The sequence below is a fragment of the Podarcis liolepis genome (genome assembly GCF_965112155.1).
Source record: "Podarcis liolepis genome assembly, chromosome: 11".
NCBI classification, from domain to species: domain Eukaryota; kingdom Metazoa; phylum Chordata; class Lepidosauria; order Squamata; family Lacertidae; genus Podarcis; species Podarcis liolepis.
The window spans coordinates 15,741,706-15,761,482 of NC_139565.1; positions in this window are offsets into that span (position 1 = coordinate 15,741,706).

Consider the following 19,777-nt stretch of genomic DNA (forward strand, 5'->3'; position numbering starts at 1 on the left):
ATCCAGCAATTAATATGAAGCATGACAGCCATGGCTCTCAGCTGCAAAACTTTGGGGGAAGGAGTGGATTCAGGGAACTGTTGCCACGTGGTAGGTCATCTGTTCTTTCAAATCCTAAAATAAATGAATGGTGCTTTTCTAAGCTTTTGGGGTTTGTGTGTGTGGTTTTTTTTAAAAAAGAGAAATTGCCTGGCCAAATGCATCAGGCAGATGTGGCGGGAGACCCTACCTGAAATGCCAGCTGGATTTGTGCTAGCATTCTTGGAGAGTCTGAAGGCACGAATGGCTGCTTTGAATTTAATATCTGTTATTTCCTGATTGCACGGCTTTGCTTACAGGGCATTGACTGTCCACTCTGCAGTGCCCACTTTGAAGACTCCTCCTCACAGTTCCCTTTAACGCCCCCACCTCCCGCTTCCTGAAAATGAATATTTCACTAAATAAAACCCAAATAATAAATTGTGTTCTTTCAACATCTTGGCTCCAGTGACCCAGCTCTTAACCAAAGACAGACAGCAATTCACAGTAAAGCGTACAGTCAAATGGTTAACACATTTTAAGATACATTTTTTGGCAAAGACGGAAATTTGTGAAATAGTTTGATTTTTATTTTACATTTTTTAGTTTAAATGAAGCTGCTGGTGTGTGGGGAGGGGGACACTAGCATGACCCATACTACTAGTATTATAAAAGTTATTTACAACATGCCCTTTAATTATACTCTTAAAAACTAAATGGACAGCAGGCGTTTGCCAACAAACTACACACATATACACATGTTTGAAGCCAATCTGTCAGCTTGTGTTTATTGAAGGGATAGCCATTAATCACATACTTTATATTTTATTTATTTGGCTGCTAACTCACTTAAGGTTCCTGTTAAGAGGCATGGAGAACCCAATATCTCTACATGGCTTTTCATATGGAATTGGGAACCAATTCCCCAAATGGAACAGTGGTCCACTTGGAATGCACATCTGAGCAAACTGCTAAAGGGGCTTGGTGTTGAAAATAGTTTCTCACATGCATTCTTGAGGTGGTAAACGTCATTTGCCTCCAGCATTTCTACGGGGCATTTCCTATCTCGAAGATCTTGGGGAAGGAGTGGGAAGCACAGAGGCGGCCATTAGCCAGAAAATTACAAAATGCAACCTTTTTTCAGGGAACAGTTTTGTGTCAACATTGGCTATAGCCAGCCAAGCATGCAGGGAGCCGGTGTGAGTTTTGGCAGGATCCGGGCCTGAGTGAAACGGAACGTTGCAGCATATCCAGAGCAAGAGACTCAGTCTGGAAACAGAGTCGCTTGGAGGCTAGGGTCTGTACTGGTGAGAGGATCAGGGTATAGGTAAAAGGTAAAGGACCCCTAGGGACATGGGTGGTGCTGTGGGTTAAACCACAGGGCCTAGGGCTTGCTGATCAGAAGTTTGGTGGTTTGAATCCCCGCGACGGGGTGAGCTCCCGTTGCTCGGTCCCTGCTCCTGCCAACCTAGCAGTTCGAAAGCACATCAAAGTGCAAGTAGATAAATAGGTACCACTCTGGTGGGAAGGTAAATGGTGTTTTCGTGCGCTGCTCTGGTTCGCCAGAAGCGGCTTAGTCATGCTGGCCACATGACCAGCTGTACACCAGCTCCCTCGGCCAATAAAGCAAGATGAGCGCCGCAACCCCAGAGTCGGCCACGACTGGACCTAATGGTCAGGGGTCCCTTTACCTTTACCTAAAGGACCCCTGGATGGTTAAGTCCAGTCAAAGGCGACTATGGGGTTGTGGCACTAATCTCACTTTCAGGCCGAGGGAGCCGGCGTTTGTCCACAGACAGCTTTCCAGGTCATGTGGCCAGCATGACTAAACCGCTTCTGGTGCAATGGGACACCGTGAGGGAAACGAGAGCACACAGAAATACCATTTACTTTCCTGTCACTTCTACTTGCTTTCGAACTGCTAGGTAGGCAGGAGCTGGGACAGAGCAACAGGAGCTCACCCCGTTGTGCGGATTCGAACCGCCAACCTTCTGATAGGCAAGCCCAAGAGACTCAGTGGTTTAAACCACAGCACCACCCGCATCCCTAGGATCAGGGTTTATGTGGATGTGATGGGGCAAGGAGCAGATGGAATGAGGCTGAGAGAGAGGAACAAGCAGGTTTACAAGCAGAAAATATTACAGCACAATTAAGAACCCAAAGCAATGCCAGTCTTACTATTGCCCATCGTGGGACGTAGAGGAGGAGGTACACTGCGGCTGTATTTTCTCCTTTCCCCTGCAGGCTTGAATACAATGCAATATACAAAAGGGTGCAAACAAGGAGACTCCCATTGGAATCTTGACTGATCCAGAGCCTCCAAGTGTCCCTATTTTCCAGGGATTTAGAGAAGCCATCCCAGTTTCTGATTTGATCCTAGATTGTCCCACTTTTCCTTAGGCTGTCCCTATTTTCATTGGAGAAATGTTGAAGGGTGTGGAGTTATCCGACCCCCCGAGCCATCTGAAAGCAATCCTGTGTAGGGAAGTTTTCTTAATGTTTAATTATGTTTTCATATCTGTTGGAATCTGCCCAGAGTGGCTGGGGGAACCCAGTCAGATGTGTGGGGTATAAATAGTAAAACAGTTAGGGCTGGAGGGGTCAGCTTGCGAGGCAGATGTATTGCACGCATGAGCATTGAGCCTCCCTCCCTAAGCCAGGCAGAAGCTTCCCGGGCTTTGGGAAGGAAGTGCCAGGCCTCTGACAGGTTGCTGGAGCCATACTGCCTCCTTCCCAAAGCTGGACGGGCTTTGGGAAGATGGCAGGAGGGGTCTTGGACCGGTCAGAACATTGCACCTCCCTCTCTAAGCTGGGCTGTGGCTTTCCGGGCTTTGGAAAGGAGGCCATTTAAGGGTTTAGCATAGTCCACTGACCACATGCCATGGGTGCAGACTGCCCTGAGCATTTCCTCTTCCTGCCCCACTCAGTCAGTAAAGGTCTCCCTGCCCCCCAGTCTCTGCTAATGTGATAGAGAGAAGACGCAGAGAGGGAGCAGTTATAGAGAAATCACACAGAGCAACCAAAAGAAAGACGGTCTAGAGCAGGAAGGGGAAAATGAAAGGAGGCAAGTCACTGCCAAAAGTCGGGGTCTTGTGGAGTTCAGCCAAGCTATCCCTGTGTGAGGCAGGGTTGGTCTAGTTGGTGGGGTGGTCCCTTCCCCTGGAGATACTGCAGAAGGCTGGTGTTGACTTTGTCTAATGCTGGCCAGAAGGAGGTGCCATTTTGAGGTGAGGAATGCCCTCCAGAAAACACTGGTAAAGTGCAAATTGGTTAAACAAAAATCTATACATATTTTTTGATAGTATGCAAGAACATTGTCCTGTTGAGATGCTATAAATTTCTTTACACTTCGTGGTTATCAAAAGGAACCGGGTTCAAAGGCACTTGCATAACGATGTCAGCCAAAAACTGCTTCACTAATTTTCCCCAGAGCCATGCCTCGGCTCCAATTCAGTCATTACATAAGCTGTTGGACAGCGCAAGGTGACACTGACATTTTCTGATGGCAGGCCAAATAGATATTTCACAAACTTACATGAGAAATTTGCATAGAACTTAACTTTAATGTGGGTTTGGAACATTTCTCGCAAAATCTAACCCAGAGACGATATACGCTCACTGTTCCCAAATCAGTACGTAGCATTCTATCAAAAAGGCAGTTGGTACTGAATAGGAACATATCAAACTTAAATTCTTGTCCTTAAAAATCTCCCAAAGTATTATGTTGCTCTATAATTTAGCATTTCCAGTCTTGGCAGACCAATATTCTCACTGAACAATGGATACTAATGTTAATAAAATGCACTGGGCATCTGGGAACTTGCATGCTTGCAAATTGTAGTAGATGGCAGTTAACACAAAATTCAATGACTCTTCTACAATGTACTGTATTATTAAACACTTTTAAGGAGCTTATTTCCTATCCCCAACAATGATTGATAAAAACCTGATCACTGGGAGATAGTTCTCCTGGTCCAAAACAGATTAAAACGTCTTTAGAAAAAGAAATGCTAAAAGTGAGGGGCAAAAAAAAACTGTCTGATGAGGACTGCGTATGCTCAGTGGGCACTGAATGCCCACTGAATGGAATGGGATATCATAGAAGGGGGCATGGAACCCTGAAAAGGAAAATCTGGAACCCTGAAAAGGAACACTGCACACAGTAACATTCTGTAAACATTCCCACTTCTCTATCCCTGTTTCTGAGCTCCTGCATGTGGTAGACACGTAGGAATTACGTCTCTGAAAAACGTCTCTGAAAAGTTGCATTTTTGGCAATTACTGCCAATGCCACCAGCTACTATTTCTAGGCAAGCTTTAAAAAGAAAGTCACATACTCCATCAGCACACATGCAAAATGTGTTTCAAAAGTTCATGGAGCACTTTGAGAGGTTTTTCATGTTGCTTGCCTTACATATTATGATACAGTGATACCTCAGGTTACATACGCTTCAGGTTACACACTCTGCTAACCCAGAAATAGTGCTTCAGGTTAAGAACTTTGCTTCAGGATGAGAACAGAATTTGTGCGGTGGCAGCGGGAGGCCCCATTTGCTAAAGTGGTACCTCAGGTTAAGAACAGTTTTAGGTTAAGAACGGACCTCCAGAATGAATTAAGTACTTAACCTGAGGTACCACTGTATTATGATCCCCCCCCCCCCCGCATCAAAAATAATTGTGCATGCCTTCAATTTGCATGGTTGTTCCTGAAACTGACAGAATCTCAGTAGCGGAAAAGTTTCTGGATATACTTTCAGAAAACGTATCCAGTAACAATGATGTCTTATGTTATGCTATAACTACACAGCTTAAAGAATGAAATCATACAAATCATTCCTTTTCCTTATTTTTTTTTTCAGTAGGAGACCCAAAGGCCTAATATATTCACATTTAAGGGAGGGCGGACGTAAGTTCTCATACCCTACAACATTTATTCGATGAAAATAGGGACGCCCCATTCCATAAGGATAATTTTTATTATTTATACCCCACACATCTTACTGGGTTGCCCCAGGCACTCTGGAAACTGAAAATCAGAAACTGGGGTGGCTTCTCTAAATCAGAGACATCCCTGGAAAAGAGTGACGCTTGCATAGCTGTCAACTTACAGATTTGAAAATAAGGGACCAGCAGCCTTGAAAATAAGGGACCAGCAGCCAAAATAAGGGACCTGCAGCCTCAAGTGTTCCAGGCACTCCAGTCTTCCTGTCCTCCTACAGTCTGGTCAAACTCATGCTAGTAGCTTCGAGGACACTGTCCAACCAACTTTGTAACCAGAGGTTCAACTGGATAGAATCTGAATCACATGCACCACAAGACCTATGCAGCCTCAACTTAAGATGGCTCCCTGGCCTGGCTTTGCACTGCAAAGTTTGCAGCAGCACGTGCAACAAAATGGCGTCCAGCATTCAAAAACCCCCTCAGCTTGCATTAACTAGCCACACACAAGGCATGCAAGCTCCACCCCCCAGTCGTTCTTAGACTTCTTATTGGGTGAGCAACACAGCTAAGCAACACAGTTGGAGCCTCCCTCCTCCCTGGCCGGCAGGGAGGGAGGGAGAGGAGCTGCTTCCTTTGAAATTTAAGGGACATCATTTAAGGGACATTTAAGGGACATCCATCAATAAGGGACAGCAGCGGGACATGGCCCTGGAATAAGGGACTGTCCCTTCAAATAAGGGACACTTAACAGCTATGGACGCTTGGAGGGTCTGAGTTCTTCCTTACCTATACTTTTTCTATCTTATCGTGATAAGTCTGCCGGCTGTTTACCCTTCCTGTGAAAGACTCTATGCAACATTGCTTGGATAGGCCCAGAGGGCTTGATCTGTGAAATCATAGAAAGGCTCCCACTGATTTCAGGGGACATTTGGATCAGGCATATTAAATACCGAACTCCAGCTGTTACTATATACATGAACACAAAACCACAGTGCTAAATTAACAGCTGAACATGGTTTGCAAATGTGATCTGCATTCTAAAGCCAAGTCTTCGTGAACTTTTAATATAAATCTACAATGTGAAAAAAAGAAGTTTAACAATAAATCTACTATTACTATAAATGACTGGTGACATTTTTCATACTGATAGGACTTTTTTGTTGTTGCAGGGGGTGCATTATCTCAACACCACATGTTCTTATTCACATGGTTGTTTAGAGAACTGAACAGTATTTATCTGATGGATTTGAGTGGTTTTCATAACAGATTCTTGAATATAACTTATTGCAATGGTGTGATACACTAACACTAAGAGATATATATTCAATCCTTAACCACCAAACACTCATCAAAGCCCTTTGAAAGTCTTTTTTTAAAAAAAAAAATACTCCAGAAATTTTCACACAGAATCCTGAAACTGAGCAGGGGAGAACATTCATCTCAGCAGGCCTGCTGAGTAGTCAAAATGGCACACAATGTGTGTGCAAAATTGTAAGCAGGTCAGGAGGGCTGCAAATGCCCGTGAGAAATTTACAGTGGAGCACTGTCCTGTTTGAAAGTTGGAGAGGGAGAAAGAAGTTGTAAAAAAAAAGGAGAAATCAACCACCATGCAGGAATCCTCTCAGAAATAAATCAATTACTGAACCCTCATTTGGACACACGTTTCTCACTGGCTCCTCAAAACGCTCACTAGCCCAACAGCACAAAGAAAATGGCCGCCCAATTTGACCTCTGGTGTGTCAGGGACACACCCTCCAAGTGTCCCTATTTTCCAGGGACGGTCCTGGAGTTATGAAAGCCATCCCGGTTTCTGATTTGATTCCAGAATGGCCCTATTTTCCCCACCAGTGGCACCACTGCCATGCTCAAGGAGGGGGATGAGCTGGCAGTGGCGTAGCGTGGGTTGTCAGCACCCAGGGCAAGGCAAGTAATTTGCGCCCCCTAACCCGTGGATTTGCGCCCCCTAACCCTAACCCCCAGATGTTGCGCCTGGTGCGGCCAGCCCCCCTGCACCCCCCACGCTACGCTACTGTGAGCTGGAACTTGTCCTGGGAGACTGTGGCAGTGGCAGCAGCAGTGGTGGGTGTGACGTTAACATATGAGAGTGCTGGAGGTGAAATAGTTAAACAGGTTACCCAATCAGGACCCAGGGGGTGGAGTCAGAGGGACTATAAAACCAGCTCTAAGAGAGGCGGAGGAGAGAATTCGTTGGGAGTTGGGTGGTTGGTTGAAGTGAATTGGGATAGAGTCTGTGGGGAGGTTGAGTTAGTGTAGTGAAATAAGCTGAGTTAGGAACAGTTAGGAACTAGGAAGACAGGTACATATCTGAGAGGTGGTTTAGTGAGTGAGAGCAGGTAGCGGAAGTTATAGGTCTGGATAGGCACCCCAGGATTGTAACTGACCGATACCATTTATGAAACCACATGCTTGTTAAACTGCAATGAATAAACAGAAGTTTGTGTTCCACTTTAACCCTGACTGGACTCAGTATTGTACCAGGCAGGGCCTGGGTGGGGGAAGCGAGAAATAAAGTGGTGGCAAAGGGATCAATAGACGGTGAAACGTCCGGGGACCCTGTGTGATCGCCACAGTGGGCTGTGAGGGAGCACCCTGTTTCCTCTTTGTGGCCTCTCCATAGCCGCTGCTGCCGGCCTTCTCCTATGGGCAGCTCGTAGCAGCTGCTGGCGAGCAGGCGAGGAGGAGGAAAGGCTGAGACCAAGCCCCACATGATGCGCCAGCTCTTAGGGGCAGGCAGAGGGCAGGGCCACCCTGGACAGGAAGAAAGGGGGAGCAGATCGGTGTGCAGGGAGTCTTGATTTTTTAAAAAGAATGCTTTGTGCGTCCACGTCTAATCTCACCCATTTCTAAAATTTATTTTTTTGTGTTTTTTTCTTCTTTTTGTAAATCTAAGGTAAAGGTAATGGACCCCTGATGGTTACGTCCAGTTGGGGACAACTGTGGGGTTGTGGCGCTCATCTTGCTTTACTGGCTGAGGGAGCCGGTGTTTGTCCACAGACAGTTTTTCCGGGTCATGTGGCCAGCATGACTACGCCGCTTCTGGTGCAACAGAACACCGAAACCAGAGCAGCACACGGAAACGCCATTTACCTTCCCACCGGCGCAGTACCTATTTATCTACTTGCACTTTTTGGCATGCTTTCCAACGGCTAGGTTGGCAGGAGCTGAGACCGAGCAACGGGAACTCACCCCGTCACAGGGATTCGAACCGCCGACCTTCTGATTGGCAAGTCCAAGAGACTCAGTGGTTTAGACCTCAGTGCCAAAATAAAATTGGGATCAAGGGTTTTTCTCTGGATGGCATACACACACACACACACACACACACACACACACACGTGTGTGTGTGTGTGTGTGTGTGTGTATCACTATCTGTTTTGTATAAGTTTTCGTACGTTACTATGGAGTATTTGTATTCCTTTGTTTGTGTTTTTTGTTTGTTTTTCTTTTGATTGTGCAGTTTTACAAGCTTGTGTGTAAGCGTTGTAAATAAACTCAATAAAAAAATTAAAAAGGGGTTTTCTCAGGATGGTGAAGGGTGTGTGTGCTGTGTCCTGTTAGTATAGTGGTGGCAAAAAGGGGAAGGACCAAAAAATGGGGAGTCGAGGAGGCTCAGTTGGGGGGTGGAGTGAGAAATGTCCCTATTTTCATCTTGTTGGAGGGTATGCAGAGATGGCTCCTGTTAGATTCCACTTTCAGGCTTTGGCCCAAAACACGTTCTGCATGCCTAGGAGAGTAAGAGATCTTTTACCTGGAACATCATTAATCTCGAGTGAACTAGGAGAGAGACTGGGGCTGCAAAGTCACCATTCATCACTCCTCCCCAAAGAATCCTGTAAACCATCATTTACCCCTCACAGAGCTACAGTTCCCAAAACTACAGTTCCCAGGACTCAATGGGGGAAGATGTGCTGTATTTTTCTATAAGACGCACTTTTTTCCCCTTCAAAAATTAAGGGGAAATGTGTGTGTGTCTTATGGAGCAAATGCAGGCTCCTTGGCTTCAGCAATAGCAACGCAAAGCCTCCGAAGCGCAGAGGGAGAGCTCCCCCAGCGCTCCGGAGGCTTCGCGTTGCCTTCGCTGAAGCCGCCTGAAGCCCCCGGAGCGCAGCGGGAACTCCGAAGGCTTGCGGATAGCCGCCTGAAGCCTGGAGAGCGAGAGGGGTCGGTGCACACCGATTTTGCTCTCCAGGCTTCGCTTCGCTGGAGAGGCGCTGCAGTTTTCCCTCTCTGCGCAGCGCCCCTGCAGCGAAGCGGGAGGAGAAATGGAAGGGGCTCCGTTTCTCCTGCCGCTTCGCTGAAGGGGCGCTGAGCAGAGAGGGGGAGAATTCCCCCCCCCTGTTCTCCCTCTCCTATAGTCCGGTGCGTCCTATAGAGCGAAAAATACGGTATGTTGTAAATGTGCTTTAAAAGTATCATGTGTACACAACCTGGGAGTTGCAAATTTCAATTTTAAAGTGTTTGATTTTTCTCTTACTATTGCTTTTGGCATGGGGAAGTGAATAAAGTAGGCTAACTCACCAAATCCCAAACATAGCCCGAGTACTTTAGCTGAAAGAACAAGGGGAGTGAAGCTGTTTTCTATCATCCTTGGGCTTTAGCAGCAAGGCAAGAATACAGGGCTTCCCTGTTGGATGTTTTCTACTACCAAAACAGAGGCCACCTGGAATTTGCAGGATGTGGGGAACCAATAAGCAAAAAAGGGATTTATAGTGGCACCTAAACCCCGAATTACCTGGGCGCTGCTTTAGAAAGGCCCTCTGAAACACTTCTCTTCTCTGGTGTGGCCTAGACAGCCTTGTCTAGTCCACACACACAGCTAGCACCCCGGTCATTGATAAATCATTGTTTCCCGGCACATTGACAAGTTTTTCCTAAGCATCCATGGCCAATTATTGAATCATGGGCCCTAAGCTGACTCCCCCACTGACAATGGCCCATATGGAGTTCGCCTCCCAAACAGATGTTTTTGCTCTGTTGTTTGTATGGTCACTGACCCCGTTTTAATGCATCATTCTTTCCCTCTCCGTTAAAGATTCAAATTCAGATAAAACTTCAGGGGGTTTTTTTTTCTAAGGCAAACAGTAAATAAATGTCCCCTTGTCAAACCATTGAGAGCCTCGTTAGCTTCAAAGTTTATAGTGGAGAATGGAGACTAAAACCCGTTGCCTCCTTATTTATGTGCTTTGGTACACATTATTTCACATTATTGTTACATGGTGATGTCATCACGGCTGTTCCAGCTCTCCAGCCTTCCATTTCAAATTCAATGTAGCTGGAAAATAAAGAGCTATAAGGTTGGCAAGCTGTCCCAGCACATAGACACACACTGTTGGGAAAATAATAAAACAGATCCCAGGCACATGTAACTAAGTTCCACCTCATTCTTCGTCCCGTTTAGAACATAAGCATGCTCTCTCTCTCTCTCTTCCACCCCCCCTGCAAAATTCTGCTGTCTGAATAATTTTCTAATTTTCAGACAGCAAAATTGTCTGTGTTGAAATCTGAATCTGCACTTCACCTTTCCCATTTGGGTTTCAAAAGCTGACACGTGACTTTGAAGATTGCTTTCAAAGCCAAAAAAAGAACTGGTTACATGAATGAAGTTTACATAAAATATTAAACCTATGGTAAGTCTTCTATCAGATATCATTAAGTGTTAATTGCTATGTGTCCGGTTCAAAACTAGAGGTGGCACCATTAGAAATAATAGACACAGGGAGCAAATTTCATCAGAACTGCAGCACATAGCAAGGTGAGGTTTAACTCTTCACTCCAGAACTTCAATTCCACTCCCTGCCCCCACCCCATAATCTTCCCCCCAGTACTATTGCTAGCCCTAAACACAAAGTTCCCATTGGTGGAAATGAGAGCTTTCTCCCTTACACTAACTGGTGTAGACAGGAAAGATTTTCGTAAGGTTTGCTGCTGAGGAGGGGAATATCACCGTCTCCTACTGGTGGTAAGTTAGGAAATGGGGTCATGTTTCTTTCCCCTTCAATGTGCTCCTCTTTTGTGTAGGTAACAGACCACTACCCCTGCTTTATATATGGAAGGCAGCAAACATGTTCTTAACATATACACATACGCACAGTTATCCTGCTCATCTAGTTTGACCCTAAAGCTGCAGCACATTTGCTCGGAATGAGGTTTTATTGCATGCAATTGAGTCTAGTTTGTTTTACACTGTTAGGTGGTTCACCATCAAACATGCTAAGTTGTCCCATTCAGAGCTCATCAGTATAATCATTTTATTATGGTCCATGACCAGTATCGCGGCAGAGCTCATCATTTTCATTGAACTTAGTAAAAGTAACTGCTGAGTCCCATTGTTTACTAGGGCCTTCACCAGCTCAACCTACAGCAGAGATCTGAACCACATCCTGGAATGTAAAATCTGGAGTGTGAACTCCTTTTATCCCAGTAGTTTTGCCATTGTTTACTTAGGTCCTTCTTTCAGATATCCCTCTAGCCAAAGCCTACCTATTATTTATTTGAACTGGGAAAGCAAGCTACTGTTCCAGACTTTGTACATATTGTATATGAGTTCTACCCTCAGGATAGTTACTTTTTCCTCTTCCATCTCCAGCTAAACTGATTTTTTTTCTGATGAGTCTCATTGGCAGCTACTGGAGGCATGCAAAGCTTGGTGTTTACTTGCAGTGCCGGTCCAACACATTTTGCTGCCTGATGCAAACCCCAAATGCTTTCACCACCAAGTGCAAACAATGTAAATGTCTTGTTACATCATTTATATGCCAATTCATACTTTCAGCTGGTTGTCACCATCACCATACTGCAATCTGAAGTAGATTGTTTCACCCTGAAGTGGCTGTAGCCACTATGCTTCCTAATTTCCTGTTGCTGAGCCTTTGCTGAGCCCAACTTCCTGTTGTGTAGCCACTACACTTCCTAACTTCCTGTTGCTGAGCCTTTAAGAGCTGTTAGATCAGCAGTCAAACCATAAAGATGTCACAAGCACAGGCTCAGAGTCATGCCCAATATTGTGGGGGCTGTGTGTGCCTCCCGATGTGAAATTCGTGTGCCAGGCCACATTGGTCAGCCCAGGGTGACATCCTGCCAGGCCACACTATGTCTGGAGATGCCCCATGACCCTGAGTGACATCCCGTCAGGCTTCCTCTGCCCCCTCAAGATGGGGGGGAGCAGACATGGGGAGGGCTGTCGAAGCCTCAGCCCCAAAGAGTTGCCACGCCTGGTCACAAGGAATGCCCCTACTGAGTACATGTTGTGTGTAGTTAATGTCCCGGATTCCATCCCTGAAATCCTAAGTTACTTTCCCCCCCTTTAGATAAAAAAAATGTCAATGTACTGTAATATTAGATGAAAAAACAACAACCACACAAGGCCTTTATATATGTGACATTTCTATTTTTGAAGTCAGCATTAGAAGCATGCATAGCATTCATAATGGGCCATAACTGAGTAAGTTGCTGATCTCTGTTGGCATTAAGTAATAACTGACGGCATGAGAAAACTTGAAAAGGCACCTTTTATCATATGTGGTGGAAATGTAAGGTAGTAAAATAATTTTGGGAAATGATACATAATGAGTTGGGGAAAAAATGTTTAAAATTATCTTTTCTAACAAACAACAACCCAAAGCCTTCCTTTTAGGAATTCTAAGTGCCGAAATCCAAAGGGATCAGAAGAGACTATTTATGTATGCAACCACGGTTGTGCAAATGTTATTGACCCAGAGATGTAAAGAAGATAAAGTCCCTACCTGAGAAGAATGGCAGATCAAATTGATGGATTATGTCGAAAATGACTAAAACGACCAAAAGAATCAGGAAAACCATAATCTTAATAAGGAATGGGGGGAAATTTATAACTTATCTTAAAGACCACTGTAAACAGTTAAAATCGTTAGTAGGATTGGAATACCACTTGTAGTTTAATGGTGAATTTTGGGCATAATGGAGAGGTAAAAGATTTGGATTATCATAAAAGATAGAGGAGGAAATGATTAATAACAGGACCCACAAAGGGGAGGAGGGAAGTCCAAGAGATTCCTTGGAATCTTGTTTTTATGTTGTATATGTGACTGCAAACCTTTAATCTGAAAAAAAAATATTTTTTTGAAAAAGAAGAAGAAGAGAAAACTTGAAAAGGTAAGGAAACTTTGTGTCTCGGCTCTAGGACATAGCTCTCTACAGTACATAACAATCACGGAGATTCTTCAACATTCCTCAAATGCAGTCCCAGCATTTGCTCACACATATCACACATTGGTTTATGTTTGCAGAACTCAGGACAGCTTGTGCCTAAGTGAGTTCTCCACACTGGTTCCAAAAGAGTGACCAATGGATTCCTTCACTTTTAGCTACATTATCCAAACACTCTTTTTCTTTCTTTCACTGCACTGAGAGTGACTCTGAAGCCAAACAGCTGGAAAACATGCAGTGTGTATATTACACTTCATACATTATTACTACCATCTCTGTTAACACATTGCATACTTTAACAAAATCCTTCTTCAACTGACACTTGTTAGAGTCTGGGATCCAGTATGATCAATGGTCTACTACCAAGATCTGTAAATGGGAACTTAATGTCAAAAAGTGCTTTTGGACACAAAATATTGGTATAATATTTAAAACACAGATTCAAGTGTTCCACTTTGTGGCATAACGATAACATACTCGAGAAAACTCAGTATTTGCAGTGATTTCGTTGTTCCCGCTAGCAATAGAATAAATGCAAAGTGTAGCTTTGTCATTAACAGGATCGCAACAATTATGCAACCAAAAGAAACTGATTTTACTGCTGTTATCACTGAAATACCATTGTAGATGATAGGAAAGACTGCTCCAAACCTCAGAAAATGGGCATTAAAATGGCAAACTCTTGTACTGAGGTTGCAACTCAGTTTGATTATTTATTTCTGGGTTGTTGTTTTTTTCATTTCCTTGTGAGCATCAGGTTGATACATATATACCGTATTTTTTGTTCTATAAGACTCACTTTTTCCCTCCTAAAAAGTAAGGGGAAATGTGTGTGGGTCTTATGGAGCGAAAGCAGGCTGCACAGCTATCACAGAAGCCAGAACAGCAAGAGGGATTGCTGCTTTCACTGAGCGGTGATCCCTCTTGGTGTTCTGGCTTCTGAGATTCAGAATATTTTTTTTTCTTATTCCCCTCCTCCAAAAACTAGGTGTGTCTTGTGGTCTGGTGCATCTTATAGAGCGAAAAATAGTGTTCAGCAAGATATATCCTACTAAACATAACATCTGAATTTGCATTCAGCTTGCCTTCTTTGGCCTGATGAATTTTGCACCCCTGATAAATCCATTCTCTCTTTACTTACCACAACCACATACCATTTGTGTACACGTAAAGACAAAAAGGAGAGAAAGTATGTCAGATTCTACAAAAAAATACAAAACAATGTCAAACATCCTGCCGGCACTTTAAATTAAAAATTAAAGAACAGGAAACCCACAGAGAATCAAAGAGGGAAAGGGAAAGGATGGTGGTAGTATAAGACGTGTTATTAATATGCACCCCTTCCTTTCCCCCACAACAAAATATAATATTTTTTTTTTGTTGGGGTTGCGAATTGGCTCAGAATAGGGATGGAAGAAAAATTCAGTGCACTTTGCATTTTCATGCGAGTCTATCCAACCTGCACTTCCTGGGGAAAAAATGTGAACTGCAGCTATTCTATGGAATTTGTACTTCTCCGAATTTTGTGATGCTATGCTATTTTACCGTAGCCTGAAAATGAAGCATTTGCAGATTGACACCAGAGTTGTGCAGCTTCAGTTGAAGTGATATGCTAGATACCTGCTCCACTCAAATACTCTGGGCCCAAACACCCCAAGCTATAAAAATGAGGAGAGTGAGGGAAAAGGGAGTTTAGAAGATAAGTAGGAAGGGAATCATAGCACAGGAACTGAAGCTGCGTCGTAGGAAAATTGGAGCAAGGTGACCAGGAAACAATACATACAGATGTTGAAACAGTCCCACAGGATCAGTCTAGCAGACTGTGCCATCAAACAATGGTAGGATGAGACATGCCAATTACTGCAGCAACACGTCATCGCAAACCATGCTAGCATGCCAGTTGTACAGGATCTTCCAGGGAGCGGATAGCGCTGTGGTCTAAACCACTGAGCCTCTTGGGCTTGCCGATTGGAAGGTCAGAAGTTTGAATCTCCTGCCAACCTAGCAGTTCAAAAGTAGGCCAGTGCAAGTAGATAAATAGGTACCACTGTAGCAGGAAGGTGAACGGCGTTTCTGTGCACTCTGGTTTCCGTCACGGTGTCCCGTTGTGCCAGAAGCGGTTTAGTCATGCTGGACACATGATTCGGAAATCTGTCTGTGGACAAACACCAGCTCCTTCGACCTGAAAGCAAGATGAGCGCCGCAACCCCATAGTTGCCTTTGACTGGACCGTCCAGGGGTCCTTTACCTTTTTTTTTTTATCAGGATCTTCCACTGGTGTTCCACTGAGGTGTGAGAAACATTTAGCACCAGAATTTTAGCACCATGTTGCCTTTAAACAACTAGCCCTTGTTGGTTTCAGAGGCAATGAAATTCTATTTGTACTGTACATTGTATCTGATGAGAGCAAATAATTCACGATCTGTTGCTATTTCACACATTTGCAAAATTATTCAGATGCTGTATTACTCGTACCATTGTCACCTTGCCATGCAAGAAAGGATCTTGCCTGGTAGTGAAGGTTATATTTTGAAATGAAAACACTCTTAATTCAACATTTTCAGCTTCACTCCATGAGGTCAAGGAGTGCTGACATAATATCCCCAAAGTGCCCTGGGAAATAAAAACGGTGATGACAAGAGAATGGAAACAACTTGTAAGTCAGAAAGATAAAAGAATGGGAGGCTGTTTTATAGAAATCACTTCCAAGAGTTGGACATCTAATTAACACAAATTCGTTCTCATCCAGAACCTTTGAAATTTTCTGTTTCTGAAAAGAAAATATACTGATTTTTTTTGTTTTCTGTTTTATAATCCTTTAAATCGAAAACATATGAAAGAAGTTTATGCAATATCATGTGGAAACCATTATGTGCCTCTTTAGTTTTCAAGCTTATGAACCAAGTTCTGCACTACTTACATAAGTTGTAAGGGGGAGCTTTTCAGGAATAGAACTCCTCACAAAGCGAAATAAGCGGTACACTATTAAATATTCTATTGTAAAATGTGGCAGTCTCTGAGCATGTGCTAGTACAATAGAAGCACAGAGTTATTAATTATTGTTTTAGCTCTAGAGTGTTCCAAACAGACCATCTATATATCTCCACTGAAAAAGCATACTTTAATTCCTGTGGATTGAATTCCTGTACACAAATCCTGTACTCTGAATACATGATGCAAATTATGTATTCATTCAGAATTTGGGGAAGCATCAGATCACTAGCTATTTATTGATTTATTTCATCAAATGCATATACTGTTTGATTGTAAAAAAACAAACAAACAAACCTCAAAGTTGTTTTCCAAAAGTATAAAACAGTAAAATTGTTGGTAAACACATCTGAAAACAAGAATTTAAAACATTCAAAAAATAAAATCGGTGTGAAACTGCAGAAAAAGATTAAAATACAAATCAACATTCTACGTATCTGGGTAGACTTGTCTAAACAAAAACGTTTTTAGCTGGTGTTGAAAATAGTACTTTGGGGTTCTAAAGTGTAGGGCTGCCACAGTCTGCACCCCTCACTGACCTTTCTGTGGGCTCTCCTTTGATGTTTTGCCTGGCTGCACTGTATCCTTGAATTATGTTAACTCCTCTTCTTTTCTTGGATGGTGAGAGAGATACATGGATGTGTTCCTGTCTGCAGAAATTGCTGAATCTGTAGAGCTGAAATGTATCCAGCTGTACAAAGGTACAAAGAGTCCGGACCTGTCAGGGAACTGCCATCAGCTCAGAGGGCGAGATGGAAGGGCAGTTGTGTTATAGGAAGCCTCCGAAAATCTTGCGAAGCAGTTCCTCTTCCAGCGAAGAGGAAAGCCCCACCTCCAGTGGAGAAGAGGTGCAGGGACCAGAGCATGCTAGGGAGAGCCTTAACACCGAGCCTGAGCAAACCGGAGAGGCGGGGAGCACACCCTTACCAGCGCCCATTCTGCGCAGTAGACTCTGGCGCAGGGAGAGGCAGAAAAGGCTGGGGGTGACGCGACTTTTATGCTGGGGGAGGTACAAAAACCAACCACTCCCAGATTCTGCTAGTGATTGAGCCAGACATGAACTTACGATGCTCTTCACTGTAAATTTGAACCGAGAATAAAGCCTGTAAAAGAGAGGTCGGAGTCTTGCCTGGTTACTCTTGAGCATCAGCATCTGATAGGACTCTCCAAGTTTCCCTATTTTCCAAGGACAGTCACGGTTCATCGGAGAAATATTGGCAGGTATGGAATAAGACTTCCCTATTTTATCAGAGAAATGCAGACGCGTGCTGATGCTGGGCGCCCATAGTGTGTGGCCCAAGTCAGTGCCCATGGAGAGTCATATCTGTCATACTGCCAGCCTTTGCTTTTGGTCTGTCCATCACTGGAGAGCAGAGAGGGCAGAGTCCAATCTTTTTCTGCCAGTCCTCTGTTGTTGTTCTTGTTTAGTCATTTAGTCATGTCCGACTCTTCGTGACCCCATGGACCAGAGCACGCCAGGCACTTCTGTCTTCCACTGCCTCCCACAGTTTGGTCAAACTCATGCTGGTAGCTTCGAGAACACTATCCAACCATCTCGTCCTCTGTCGTCCCCTTCTCCTTGTGCCCTCAATCATTCCCAACATCAGGGTCTTTTCCAGGGAGTCTTCTCTTCTCATGAGGTGGCCAAAGTATTGGAGTCTCAGCTTCAGGATCTGTCCTTCCAGTGAGCACTCAGGGCTGATTTCCTTAAGAATGGATAGGTTTGATCTTCTTGCAGTCCACGGGACTCTCAAGAGTCTCCTCCAGCACCATAATTCAAAAGCATCAATTCTTCGGCGATCAGCCTTCTTTATGGTCCAGCTCTCACTTCCATACATCACTACTGGGAAAACCATAGTTTTTACTATACGGACCTTTGTTAGCAAGGTGATGTCTCTGCTTTTTAAGATGCTGTCTAGGTTTGTCTTTGCTTTTCTCCCAAGAAGCAGGCGTCTTTTAATTTCGTGGCTGCTGTCACCATCTGCAGTGATCATGGAGCCCAAGAAAGTAAAATCTCTCACTGCCTCCATTTCTTCCCCTTCTATTTGCCAGGAGGAGATGGGCCCAGTGGCCATGATCTTCGTTTTTTTGATGTTGAGCTTCAGACCACATTTTACGCTCTCCTCTTTCACCCTCAATAAAAGGTTCTTTAATTCCTCCTCACTTTCTGCCATCAAGGTTGTGTCATCTGCATATCTGAGGTTGTTGATATTTCAGTTTTCTAAGTATTGTTTTTAGAAGACTAAAACTAGGAGGAGCTTGTGGACTTCATTAAGGCCTCCCTACCTTCTTTTGAGCTGTGTGTGCATATCTCAGGAACAGGGAATATCATTAGAAGCAACCTCTGTCCTTAAAATATTTTGGATTAAATAAAAGTTGTCTAGAAAGATAGGAAAAACACTTCAGGCTGCTCTTCATTTGATCTTGTTTGGACCCTTCTTAAATCCATTAACAAAGGAGTGGTGATGGAATCATATGAGGTGAACGGGAGCAGGATCAGAAGAACCTACTTTTTATGAAGAAAAGTATATAGATAGAAAGCTTCAGTGTCATTTCCAAGAAATGAGGAAAAACAAGAAATTATGCATTATTGGCCAAATCATGGTTGCTTTTATTTTGCTCCATATCATCTGGAGTTAATGAAACATTACAGAGGATGTCTGTATTCTCATATGAACACAGTATCTTATATTGCAGCACTGTGCATTTAGGGTTTTTATGACGTTAAAAAAGAGAGAGAGAGCACATAAAAGGACTGGTAGATAAAATCATGCCATATAGTCGATGGCTCAATTTCCTGTAGATAGTTCTGGCCATGACATATTAAAATAATACTAAGCCCCAAAGATTCTGATACAAGCTTAAGGAGGGCAGATCCATGAAGAGAGGGGATTTGAACAGAAAGACAGGGTAACACAGGCCCATTCAAGGACCACCATTGACTTGTGATGATAGCCAGAAACCCCAGTTGGGCATTGGGGCAATCCTTTGTTTTGGATGGAGGAGAGGTTGTAGCCAGTGTGGTGTAGTGGTTAAGAGCGGTAGTCTCGTAATCTGGGGAACCGGGTTCGCGTCTCCGCTCCTGCACATGCAGCTGCTGGGTGACCTTGGGCCAGTCACACTTCTCTGAAGTCTCTCAGCCCCACTCACCTCACAGAGTGTTTGTTGTGGGGGAGGAAGGGAAAGGAGAATGTTAGCCGCTTTGAGACTCCTGAAGGGGAGTGAAAGGCGGGATATCAAATCCAAACTCTTCTTCTTCTTCTTCTAGTCTCTGCCTGCCCCTCCAAATGCTTGGGTATCCCGTTAAAGGGATCCGGGGGGAATGGCCAGGGCCAAGTGCTCAGGCGGGGCCAGGGCCGAAGGCACTCCCCCAGGCAGCGGTCCCTGTGGGGTTCACCCTATTTGATGTAAGTCTTTTTTAAAAAAAAACAAAACTTTTTTTTATTCAAAATTAAAACAAAACATATTATCCAGAAACATATCAACCTTATTTTTCCCCCATTTTCCCTCCCTCCCACACCCTCCCACACAAAACCCACCCACCCCACCCCCCAACTTCCCTCAGTTCCAGTCTTTGATTTCTCTAAGAATGCTGTTTTCTGCTTGTTACACAGTTGTATAG